A 12,122-nucleotide genomic window follows, 5' to 3' on the forward strand; every position below is an offset into this window, starting at 1 on the left:
ACCAGTCAAATATTGGGTTTTCGTCCTTGTTAGTAGAATATCAATAGAGTGAGGGATCATTACAGTCAGGGGATGTCCCATCACAATGCCTTCAAACTGTGTAAGGCTCTCACCAACTGCGGCAACTGCGCGCAAACAACCCGGTAAGGCTGCTGCAACTGGGACCAAAGTAGCTGAAAAATATGCTATTGGGCGGTTTACACCTCCATGGACCTGTGTCAGGACAGACAAAGAACATGCATCACGCTCATGACAAAACAATGTGAAAGGTTTTGTGTAGTCAGGCATACCCAACGCTGGAGCCCTGCACAAACTCTCTCTCAATTCAGTGAACGCTTTCATTTCAACCTGGTCTAAAACTATGGGATCAGTGACTTCCTTGTGAGTTAGCTTATGCAATGGTCTTGAAATGACTGAAAAATTTGGAATCCATTGGCGACAATAGCCCACCATCCCTAGAAACATCCTGACATCTCTCTGTGTAGTCTGCAATATGGTTGTAATTCTTTCACTGGATATCTTTCTTGAACCCTTTCCAATCTGGTGACCCAAATATTTCACTACTTTCTGACAGTACTGAAATTTAAGAGGGGACACTTTGTGACCATTATTTCCTAAATGGTTCAACAGGGAAATTATATCATACTTGCACTTGTCCCTTGTCTTGGATGCAATCAGTAAGTCATCAATGTACTGCACCAAGGTTGATTGGAAAGGCAATTCCAGTGACTCCAAATTCTTTTTCAAGATATGAATGAATATGGAAGGTGACTCTGAAATTCTTTGAGGAATTCTGCACCAGTAATAAACTTGATCCAGTAATTTGAAACAAAAGAGAAATTGACTATCCTCATGAAGAAGCACAGAAAAGAATGCTTGTGACAAATCGATAACAGTGAACCACTCGGCATCACATGAGATCTGGAACATTATCACAGATGGATTTGGCACCACTGGACAACATTTGACCACAATCTCATTTATTTTTCTCAAATCCTAACAATCCGAACCTTCCCCCAGTGCTTCTTCAACCCCATTATTGGTGAGTTACATGGACTGCTCAATACTTCTTTCAGAACCCCTTTCTTTACAAAATATGCGATTATCTGAGCTACTTTCATAAGGACATCTTGCAGCATGTGGCACTGTGGAAGTTGAGGGAAAACTGCATTCAGCTTCACAGTAACCTTGACTGGCTGCACTCTCTTTATCAAACCTACTTCTTTTCCTGTCAGATCCCCACCTTCTCTTTTACCGTTCGCTGCAAGTCAGGATGAAGCTCTTTCAATGTAAACATCAGGAAAAAGTCAATTAAGGGGTACTCCTCATTTGTAGTTTCACACTCTATTTCTGGGGCTTGTTCTTCTTCATCATTACTATTTGTCTGAATCTCAATTCCATCATTTGAGCAAGTAATCATACACCTTGTTTTACATAAAAAGTCTCTTCCCAGTAGGAATATCAGGCTTGAATTACAGACTACAAATTCATGCAATACCTCAAAATTGCCAATCTATACTTGAACTGGATCTGTAATCAGGTTTGTCAAATACTGATTTTCTACTCCCACAACCTAACTGTTCTACTTGAAAGAGGCAAATTTGGAACTTCTGCACTTCTCACTATAGAGCGTGTAGCTCCTGTGTCAACCAAGAAAGAAACCTTGTGACCCATAACTTTTCCCTTCACATAGCATCCTCTTTGATCTACTTCTAAGGAAGTCGCAAGCACACACGGCTCCTCATCTGAACTGTCACTCGTCCATTCATCATTTATTCCATTCTCACTGTGTAACGGGAATTGGTGCACTATATTACTATTTCTGTTATGCCTCTAGCCTGTAACCTGTTGAGAAAGCATCATCTGTTGCTGCTCCATCGGGGCTTGAGGTACTTGAATTTGCTGAATAGGTACCATTGGAACCTGATGTTGCATTGGCTGCAACTGTGTCACTTGTGCACGGGCACTTGTACCTGCTACATGGGCTGGAAATTCTGCATTTCATTCACATTATTCTGAAAATTTGGATTAGGACCCCTCACTCTTGGTCCTCTCACATCCTGGAATGAATTGATGTCATTACTCTGTTGAACAACATCTACCTGTACCATCATTGGACACTCCCATTTCCAATGTCCAACGGCTCCGCAAATGTGAAATGGCACTAGCTCCTTCGTTCCCTGCACATCATTCTGAACCACTACAGTATTCAAGTCTGAACCATGATTCATATTGCCTCTGCGACCTTTACCTCTCATCTGGGGCTGAAACATCCTGTTTCCCTGCTGCTGCAGTGGTGACTGCTGCAAAAAATTCCCCTGCACTCTTGTTTGAGCTGCTTTAATCTGCATCACCAATGCCTTCTCGTTCAACTTTTTCTGCTTCAACTCAATCTCATCACTACAGTATTTTGCATATTGCAACACCTCATCAATCGGCTTTGCTTGCCAGCAGATCAAATGACTCTTAATCATCCGGCTAATTTCGGGTCTCAATCCTTCCACAAATCTGAACACAAAATGAAGCATGTCTTTCGATTGTTTCTGTACCACTGTAATGCTTGAACGCCTGCAACAATCTCTCATAATACGCATGTATGGACTCCTTTGCTTCCTGAGCTGTCCTGTGAATCTTCTGCCAATCAATATTCTTTAGTGAAATTCTCATTTTCAAAAACTCAATCACCTTATAGTAATATTTCATTACTTCAGGAGACGGTGCACCTGTATTCTTGTTTCTCTGTGGTTCACTTGTTGGCCAATCTACACTCCTCTTGCACTCGATCCACAGATCAGCTGGAACAACTATCTCTAGTAATGTGTTCAATTCTTCCCACAAACACTTCGCAAGTTTCACAAATCTGTCTGTCTGCTGATACCATTCTACTAGCTTTTCTCCCAATTTTGGCTAATCATTGGTAAATACCAAAATGTCACTTCTGCTCCAAGGGACGTGAACAAAATTATCCCCGGGAATCTTTCTCATTGGTAAAATCTTTACCGGATCTTTATCATGCTGCACATTTACAGTCAGCTCCAAAGAATCCCTTTTTCTCTTGTCTCTTTTCTTTACCCATCTGCATTCCCATTTGTCTAATGCTTCCCAAGTCTGAGCACTTTGCAGCAATTCTTTATGTTGCGCCTTCATTCCGGCAGATCTCATGTGTTCAAAATCTTTCGCCTCAAAATCTAATCTATAACTCCTTTTCAAATGCGTTTTCTCTATTTCTATGCCGTATTTCTCTGCCAGGTCTGCTAATCTCTGATGCACATTGCTCACCTCTCTCATCATCTTTGGGCACAAGTGTCTCAACTCTGCCTCTGTGTAGGATTCTAACCTATTCACTCCCATCATTCCCTCAATTAGTTCACCCACTTCCATTCCTAGCCTATAATAATTTAAATGCTCCTCTCCTTTAGGGGCACTCTGTGGGGTATTCAGCTTTTCTAACCATTCAGTTAATTGCTGAGCTGTCAAACCTTGTAACAAAATGTTACTTGCTTGGACTGGCAGCACCTGCTGTGCAACTGGATTCTGTGTCTGCGGTGTCAATAATTTCAAACTCTGGCTAACGTTTGACTCTGTTACTGTATCTGGAAGTGCAACAAATGGACTAAGGTTTAGCAATGATCTTGATCTGTCAAACTTCTGTCCCACAGGAGAGACTACTTGAATATGTTTATTATGTCCTCCCCTCATTAGGTTCTCGGACATTGTTCCCTGCTTGCCTACAGTCAGCTTCTTCTGCACAAATAATGGTGCCGCTGGACCAACAGTAATAGGTTGCGATATAGCATCTGGAGCTGCTCTGTCATTCATGCTCTGTGGAAGAGTAACTTCCATATTCTGATTCATCATCGGAGTTATATCTGACTGTGTCGCTGTCACTGGAGTAAATCTTGGCATTACCTGTGGCTGCACTTGGGGCAATAAAATCGGAGTCGGCTCAGTCTGGACAAATATCAGTCTCAGGAAGACCTGTTCCTTTGGCATCACTAAGTTCGAAGTTGTTTCCATAATGGGCACATCAGGATTATCTGAACCTGTGGTGATTCCTAGTTTGTTTTAATAGGGATAGAGGAGTTAGCTTAGCCGTTGGCTTGCAGACTTGTGCCTCTGTCACCTAGTGACTTTTACCCTACTTAGCCTGCTCCGTTTAGGCACATTTATTTAATTAATTCTTTTAGGATGGCTGCCTTGTTTTGACTTAGTCCCATGTTTTGATTTTCCTTATCAGTGCCACTGCGCTAAGGCGTCAAGATAAGGTGACAAATACAAACAAACTAAAGGTGTCTGTGTTAGGTACTTTCCCTCTTCACGCTTTCATGGAATTGTTTATACTAATCACCCTCCCAAGCATGCCTTGTTATCTATTGTTTGGGAAGTAACCCTCGTCAGGGGTCCAGGCAGATCTGTATATATACTCCTCACTTTGTCAAATAGACAGAGGGATTCCGACAAGATGACAGATTGAGGTTTAACATGCCTAGCTCTCTTCTGGGTTAGAGGTTAGGCCTACAGACTAAGGTATTAGAGCATATCGCACACTTCAGGATAGTGAGTGCTATTGCAAGATGGTGGGGGTCTTTTTGTTAAGGACTCTTGTCTTTACAATCCTGTTTCTTGCACTATTCATTATCTTAATCACTGCAGCCCATGCTATTTATCGCAGATTGCAGTTTTGATTAAATAAATGTTATTGAAACTTTACTGCATCTTCTTCATTGCCTGTGTGTGATTGAGAAATGTTGTTAATGTGAGAAAGGGGTAATCTTACTTTAACCACGACAATCCCTGAGATCACGGTTTTGAGTCCATGAATAAAGGCTGCCACAAGTCACCTCTAACCCTTTGGGGTTTAGGTGAGGTGCTGCTTGTGAGCTGGAAGGGTTGGGACGACAGTTGCCTTTTCTTGTAGGATTGGCATAGTCGCCTACAAACACAAGTACGGTCATCCATAAACCAGCAGTCTTGCCTAGAGCAAGAGTCCAACTATGACAAACCTGTGGCGGTTGCATCTGGGTCTGCACTGCAGGAGTGGTAAGCACATTAAGATCACTGTGCACCGCATTCTGTGTCAGGTTAGCATTAACCTGCACCGCACTCACTCTCCCATTAACCTGTGTTGGAGCTGTCGGATGGACACTGGTACTTGGGCCACTCTCATGTACTGAATATGGTGGTGGTTGATCTCTCAATAACTGTGTAATAAACTCATCATCGTCCGATTCCTCCTCTACGGTTGAAGACTTTCTAACCTTCTTACTCTTGAACGGACCTTTGTTAGTCTTCCTGGCAGGTTTCTTTCCTTCCTTCTCATTCTCCTGCGTAATTGCCAGAAACAACTTAATTCTGTCCAAAGTCTCCATCCTCCACATTCTCTGAACACAGTCCCATCTAGCCTCTGCTAGAGTCTTTTCTGCCTTTCACATCCTTATCTCAAATTTCAGTTGCTGTTGCAGTCTAGCTACTAGCTCCCAAATTGCTAATGCCTCAAACTTTGCTGATCTCGGAAGGGGCTTAGATTCATATAGCACCATCCATAAATGCTCTAAAACTCTCAAATTAAATGTCCCATTTGTAGGAAACGCTAAGTTCCCATCTTTCTCTGTCAATTTGCACCATCGCTTTAGCCAAAGACATGTTGCGACACCCTTCTCTTCCATTGCAATGTAAGCTGGTGTGCCTTCTGGTGGTGAAGCCTTGCCTATGCTCATTGTAATGTACATATCTCCCTTTAGCGCACTTTTTAACGCTTTAAAAAACCTCATCTTTTCTATCTTTTTGTTATTCAAAATCGAATCAGGAAGTGACTTTTAATCCCAAGATTCCTTTCACCTATGATCTCAACCAATTGCCTCTCATGGATGACTGCCAATCCGTGTGTGACCATTCTCATTAACCGACCTATCCCAGCGGGGCTCCAATTATGTCACACTTGCATGTACTGTGGCTGACAAAGTCTTGTGGCTTGTCCTCATCTCTCCAATTCACACAAACCAATGCAAAATATTGCGAGCACTAATAAAAACCAAAAAACAAAAACAAATCTGCTGGTTTACTACAGGAAAGGTAACACAATCGCTTCTGAAACCTTACAGATTTTTCACTGATGGCTCTTCCTGCACTTGCAGCTACTCCTTCTTTCCCGTCTCCCAGATTCACCAGCAAAATTTGCCCCGCTAATTTTACTGCCAACTGATCAGTGGGTCTGTCCAGGTGCACAAATGACTTGCCAAATCTCATTCGAAATTTTCTTTCACTCGCTTTTATTCATACACTGACTTGTTGACCACGCCCGACCAACCTACTAAACCAGACAACTTACAGCCCAGTGCCTCATACACTTTTCAATATACTCCAGAGTCTTAGACCACGCAGGGTCGGTACATATACAACCACATGGACATTATTTTAGCACAAAGTGCCACACACATGTGAAGTATGACGACTTCCCTACTCTCATGCTGTGGAGTACACACACTCCTACTACAACTTCATTTGGAGTATGCAAACTCCCTAAAGCCCTCACAAACCTCACACTTCACCTGCGATTTGCATAAGCTGTGCAAGTGCAACCTATTTCCCTCACACTGTCACTAGAATGCCGGGAACATCCTCAAACAACCATTAGCAGGATCCAGGATCTGGGAAAGTCATTTCTGGACTTAAGGGAACATTATTTTCTCTCCAATTATCATTATTGAAAAACAAAATCCAAATCTCAATGAATTTTACTACTACCTCTGGGACCTTCAATCCTGCTACTATCTCTGTTAACACGTCACTTTGTACCAGACATATATGGCAAGCTCTTAAATAGACAAACCACCAGTCTCACTTACCGTCTCTCTTCATCTATTGTTCTATACCGGACGTCTATGGTAAGCTCTTAAGGAGACTAACCATCAGGCTGCTACCATGTCTGTTAGCGTGTAGGACCTTATCCAACACCAGCTATATGACTCCCTGATCAACATTCCTGCTAGCATGAAAGTTGGGCGAGAGATTCCGTTGATATAGTAACTGTTAGCGCGTCTGACCTTAATAAGTAAACTTGCAAGGGGACGCGAATAGATCGATGAACCTTTTGACTCGCAATTAAGATGTTCTTACCATAGCTCCAGCACTTAATCAATAATCAATACACAATAATCAATAATCATCAGCAATCAATAAAAATCAATAATCAATGGAGTCAGTAATTGTCACACACCATGACCTTTCAATCATGAATAACCACACCTTTAGTAAAAGTTTAGAATGTTTATTTCCCTATATTAACATAGCTAAGGTCATGTAGATTAATTTGAATATCAAATGAAACACATGCAGAAACAACACTGGTTGTCCAAAACGGTGGAAGAAACGTAATCTAATCAAAGCTTGAACAACAACACATTCTAAAGGTATAGAGATAATCAATAGTAAAGTCAGCTGCGTCAATGTTATGATGTACATGAAGTTCAGCAGAGAAATTAGTCAAACATCAGTTCCTGTTATCATAAGTCATTAGTGAGCATCCTTAACTAACATCAAATTTAGCATCAGCATGTTGTGCTTCATGCAAAACAATTTAGTAACACAAATTTAGAAAACATCTAACTATGGCTCTATCAAAACAGCGCAGTGGTACCTAGAAAGAAAAAGCAAATATGCATAATAATCACAATTTGGATATACCTATCCTCAGAGTGGATCAGCAAAACAGAATCAATCTTCGTCCTCATGACATCAGTCGATCAGCAAGGCATCAGGATTCAGCATCAGAATTTGAAAGGGCAAAGTCTTTAAGCATTAGAGTTAAGCATGTCTCTTGTCAAGACGCATAAGGAAGTAGTAACCTCTCGGTCAGGAAAAATGGGCAGCAAGCTGTCTTCTCTCAGAATGATTCTCTTCCCTCAGCGCAGTAAGTCAAAGATACCTAAACTACCCCCAAATCCCTAGTGGTCAATTAATCGTATGATCGCACTATGTCCAATAAAACTAACATCCCTAATTCATGAAGTCTAATATTACTCTGTTCACATATCGTTGATTGGTTCATCTTGCGATGTCCTCATCATCCGGCTTGGCAGGTAACAATATTGTTGCAGCTTGTACTCTAGTCAGTATTTTCATTGTTCTTGTCCTGGGAAAGTCAGTTTCACACACATTACTTATAAAATGTTGCATTAATAAGAACATCATCTCTAAGCAGTCGGTTCACACGAGAAGCTTGCGTTATGTGCACATTTAAACAATACAATAGAAATTCACAGTTTAATTTCCTTGGTCAGCTATTTCATTAAAAGCTAGGAAATACAGCTTTTACATGAGGCCTAGCAAGAAGGCTAAGACACTTGTTAAGTTAAGGCCTACAATTAATAAAGCTAAAGCTTACTGCATAATCCTCAATATGACATATTACTACATTATTCAAACATATATTCAACATTTCATATTATTAAATCATTGATTAGAACATTTCGCTACCATTGGTGGCCATTCTTCGTAATCACATTTTCAAATGCGTGCATTATTTTGCTACGTTATTATTTTTTCTACATAAACTTATTATTCAAAATACATAAACGCTCATTAATAATTTTTATTAAAGCACCTACGCTAGTATAACCTCTAAGATTATTGTAAATTAGTCAAAATTCTAATGTCTTGTTGACATCAAGCGAGGGGCAGGCTAGTGCTTGTGATGGTGAAAATCATTTGTGGCCAATACCTCTATTATAACTATTGTGTACTTAGGAGTTATATGTCAAATCTCTTCTAAATATTATCAGATTTTTTCTGGTGGATATGTAATTCACCAAGCATGGAAAGCTCTTAAAGTCAAATTTGTGAACTCGTATCAACTTTTCTTGTTTAGTAATCGGATTGTAATAGCAGAATGGCCTGGCTCCTGCCAAACTAAAATTTAGAACACTTAAAGTCACTTTCTGGTTTGGGTAGAAACTGTCAAAATGAATGTAAGTAGTCTGTGCACTAGGGTATCATGTTCCAGTCAAAAAAAGACTGGAGAAAATAGTATTCACACCCAGGCAGTTTCCTTCAGGTCCTGCCTGGAGGAAGTTATGTGGTCAAAGTCAATGTGATGGAGGTAATACTGTTCGTAAAAAAGTCAGAAAACTTTTTTGTGTGTTGTTCCCCTTGATGACCGCAAAAGTAATAATCAAGTACATATTTAGCCTTAAACCATTGTTGCTCGAATGAAAATGTACCTGAAAAAAACAGTTGCAGCTCGCACGATGGTGAAGGGGCAGGGCGGCGCACAAGGAGAGGGGGGAGATTCAATTAAAATGAAAAAAAAGTACCTGGGCCGCCGCAGCAAGAACTGCGCTTCTCCTCACCTCTTCTTGAAGGCACAGGCTCCCAGCCTGCCCAGCGCCAATCGGACGCTGCTCAGAGCAGAGTCAGGATTGGCCTGAAGTGCCCAGCCAGGGTGCTCCAGGCAGACTGGGAGCCTTTGCAGGCTCTCTCCAGCCCAACAACTGGGGCTGGGCTGGAGAGAGTCCTGTGCTCATGTGTGTTTGGCCAGCCCGAGACTGTCAGCCAAGCATACATGCACTCTGAGGGGGAGTGCTGAGCACTCCCCCTCATTGCTTTTCACCCCCGTGGCCCCACCCCTTTTCCCCAAAAATGACAATAAACAAAGTTTATTATTGTTTTTGTGGAAATGTTTTGCAGCTGTCGCTGGTGGCGGGGACGACGCTCCTCCACCCTGATGGAGGAGCCACCCCTGGAAAAAACAAAAGACAAGAGGCATTTAGCAAAGCAGACATGGTTTTTTAATTACACATTACAGCTGGGAGAGGAGTTGCAGAGTTACTGGGGTCGGAGGACGATCTCTCAACGTAGTTTTTATACTTTTCTCTGTGTATAGTAAAATAATAATAAAAATTCATTTCTTGGTAAAAATGCGAACAGTTGTCATGGAGTCATCAATATAGTTTCCAGTAAATGCAGGTGGGACTTGACCTGGTGTGGGTACAATGTGGGTCAGCCAGGACATACGTGTCCAGATGTCCAGCCTGAGGAGCATGTGGTCACTGCGTGTGCTGTGTGTACTATGTCCTGATTGACTAAGGTTTCGTAACTACATGCAGCATCTAACTTGTTTTTGGTAATGCATGCATCCTTCTGGCCATGTGTGTTTTAGTGGTACCAAAATCTGAGAACAATTGTAGTGTTTCTGTGCCTATCTGTTGGATCTGATCTAAGTTTTCCTGTTTGTGCGTTTGCCTGACGGCTAAATGTTACTACACCTGTGACCTGTTAGTTATTAACCTCAGGCTTAGGTCTCAGAGCCTGCCTGACGATGTACCTACGTGCCAGGTTTCATGGAGAGCTCACAATGGGGAAATTCAACAATGGTGATGCGACTTTGTTTGTGTATATGAATGTATTGCTGTGTGCATCTACATTGATTAATTGATTAATCCAATATTAACACCATTAGTACACTTTTTGTGCCTATAAATACCACAGTACTTAGAATGGGTCCTTCTGATGCAACCCAGGACCAAGCTTTAACTCTAGTTTTTACCAATATTAAAACTGCGATGAAAGCCATTGAGTGCTGGTAAAGAGTCGCTTACAGTGCTATTTTGTGTGAGCCCTTCCAAAAGATAGTGTCAACAATAATATGTAATGAGAGAAGAAACTGCTATTTCCAATCCAACAAATTAAATGCTGCTAAAAAATAATAAAAGATTTTTTAAATCAGTGTAAAAAAATGGTGCCCCCCCCTAAAAAAAAAAAAACTCATCCTGTTTTTTGCTTTCTGGCATTAGCACAAGAGTTAATTAACCTCGTTCATAATAAGGTATCGAATGTGGAAGATTCAGTTGCATCTATCTATTTCTAAACTCCTGAGTCCTGGGCTGCCTATGTCATTCCAAAGTTGTTGTCTTTTATCCAAATCTCTCCTGACCAAGTAATTATTCTACTTTATGGTCCGAAATCAGACTGTGAACAAAATCTTAAAACTCAACTGTTCTCATCCATGCAACTATTCAGACGACCTTATTTTATCCTGCCAACATTTTCCACCCTTTCCAACATTCTGCAGAAAAACAGCTTTGTAAATCCAAAGTTGACAATTTCCTAAAAAATTAGAAGAACAAATGAACTTCTCATTTTTTCAAAAACGGGCAAATATTAGGTGCATATTAGCTGAAGTGGTTATTGTTACCATTTTCTCAAACCGAAGACAGTCCTGTATGTTAAAAGCATCTTTTTCACTCATACCTATATCAAATGAAACAATTGTTAAAATGCAGTAGAAAAGAATACTTGCTGGATTATAGCAACAGATCTTCCAAAAATGTGCTGTAATAATAGGGCTAGGAATGCAAAGCGTAAATTTAATGATACAACAACAGACAAAAGGGGAAATATTATCACTTTACATTATTTCTGTACATCATTTCTGTGGTTTGTTTCTTCGTGAAAACCTCGTTGAGGCCACATTGTTGTGGCAAGTTCAAATTCTGCAACGGAGTTGTGCAAACTGAGTGACTCGATGCAAATGTGATGTTTATTTCCACAACTTGAAACAGTATCACCTGGTGGTGAAATGTCCCATATAAATGTCGTCTGTGACATTTTGGGCATTCTTTGTTGAATGCGGTAATAACACGGTTTTGCAGGTTTTCACCTGCAAACTCCACTTTTCATCAACTTTTTTCACTACGAATAATGAAAGCGGGAGGTGGTCACCCCTCCTCCTCCTGTCCTACCATCTTCAAGCACTGAAGCAAATGAAAGGACTCTGGGCAGTTCCCCCCCATGTATTATAGCTGATGTAATGATTCTTGTGTTACCACAGCTAGAGACCTCAGTCCTATATGCATTAATGACATGTAATCCACATAGGCCCTCATTCCGAGCCTGGCGGGCGGCGGAGGCCGCCCGCCAGGCTTCCCCCCTCCGAAATACCGCTCCGCGGTCGTAAGACCGCGGAGGGTATTCCGAGTTTTCCCCTGGGCTGGCGGGCGGTCTTCACAAGACCGCCCGCCAGCCCAGGGGAAAACTCCCTTCCCACGATGACGCCGGCTCGTAATAGAGCCGGCGGAGTGGGAAGGTGCGACGGGTGCAGTTGCACCCGTCGCGTATTTCAGTGT

Source organism: Pleurodeles waltl, chromosome 2_1 (assembly GCF_031143425.1).
Source record: "Pleurodeles waltl isolate 20211129_DDA chromosome 2_1, aPleWal1.hap1.20221129, whole genome shotgun sequence".
NCBI lineage: Eukaryota > Metazoa > Chordata > Amphibia > Caudata > Salamandridae > Pleurodeles > Pleurodeles waltl.